The sequence below is a fragment of the Trachymyrmex septentrionalis genome, unplaced genomic scaffold (assembly GCF_001594115.1).
Source record: "Trachymyrmex septentrionalis isolate Tsep2-gDNA-1 unplaced genomic scaffold, Tsep1.0 scaffold29, whole genome shotgun sequence".
Classification (NCBI taxonomy): Eukaryota; Metazoa; Arthropoda; class Insecta; order Hymenoptera; family Formicidae; genus Trachymyrmex; species Trachymyrmex septentrionalis.
The window spans coordinates 2188446-2189852 of NW_017305451.1; positions in this window are offsets into that span (position 1 = coordinate 2188446).

The following is a 1407-nucleotide window of genomic DNA, read 5'->3' on the forward strand; positions in this document are numbered from 1 at the left end:
ATTTAATCCTCTTGTTTAAAGAGAGAGAAATATCATGAAGATATTTTAAAGCGTCGCTCGAAATGAAATAGCGTAATTGTACATTATATACATAATACACACATAAAAATATCATATCGACGGGAATTTTCAGATTATTTTTATTCGCTGCGAAAACTTTCGACACACACACACACACATATATATATATATCAGAAAATATTTGCGTTGATATATTTGCGAATTGCGAGGCTGGAACATCTTTCGTTCGAGTTTCTCCGTTGCATAACAAAGCCATCGATATTTATCTTCTAAGTTTCTCGCTAACTGACATATCTCGAGGGAGAGGAAATGGAAGAACCAAAATCCACGAAAATACAAAGTATCAGACCGAGCCCCGAGATGGATCGCGTGCGATTATCTTGGGACCATGTAATGGTACGCTCGTCAGATAATCAATGGAAAAGTTATGTCGAATTAATGATATACATATACAGATATCTCTCCGAGACTAGTATACTGACAAAGAAACACGTGTAAAGTTAAGAGTTAATAAAACCATTTTAGGATACTACATGATTCGTCTTTGCGCTTACTCTTTAAGAGTGAGTGAGTTGTGATTAGAGATATCATCTCCGAGAATCCCACAACAACCAGTCAGGCAATTACAGTCACGCGACGAAAAAATTAATTTTACTTAATCGCGTTTAATGACTTTGATTAATTTTCGACTTTATTCTAATCTTCTGTTATATACGTAATTTTTAATATTTCCGTATAATTATTATATAATATATATGATTATATATACCTATATGATTATCACATAAAAAAAGATTAGATTAAGTTCAAATTAAATTGTAAATTATAATAAATTATAATACATTTTATACTTGGAATAAAATTTAAATTTAACGCTTGAAAAATAGCTTCTTTATAGCTTTCGTAAAGACACTAAAGACTGAGATGGTTAAGAGGAATCCATGCATAAAAGTGACTCAGTATCTTGTAGATTAGATTGCAAAGAAATACATTAAACGTGATGTAATATGAATTTCCATGATTATATAAGATTTTCAAGACAGCGATATGATTCTTTATTCGTGTCATTCATTTCCTGCTAATATTTCGTGTTGATATGCAGAGTAGTTTAGCAAGTGTATTTATTTCTTCGTATGCTGACTTGCATCACACGAAGAAATAAGTACAGTTCGCACTAATTGTTTTAGACAAGGTTATGTCTTGCCACAGAAGAATAAGGGAGCTTAAACTGCTTTACGAGAATTCTGTCGGAAGTGATAGAGTAAGTAAACTAATACATATATATACATCTTTGTTCAAAGATGGATAACAATTAGAACATATTATCATTTCCATCTTTAGCGTTTACGTTCTTATCTTTCGTGTATTACAAATCACGATATTCTA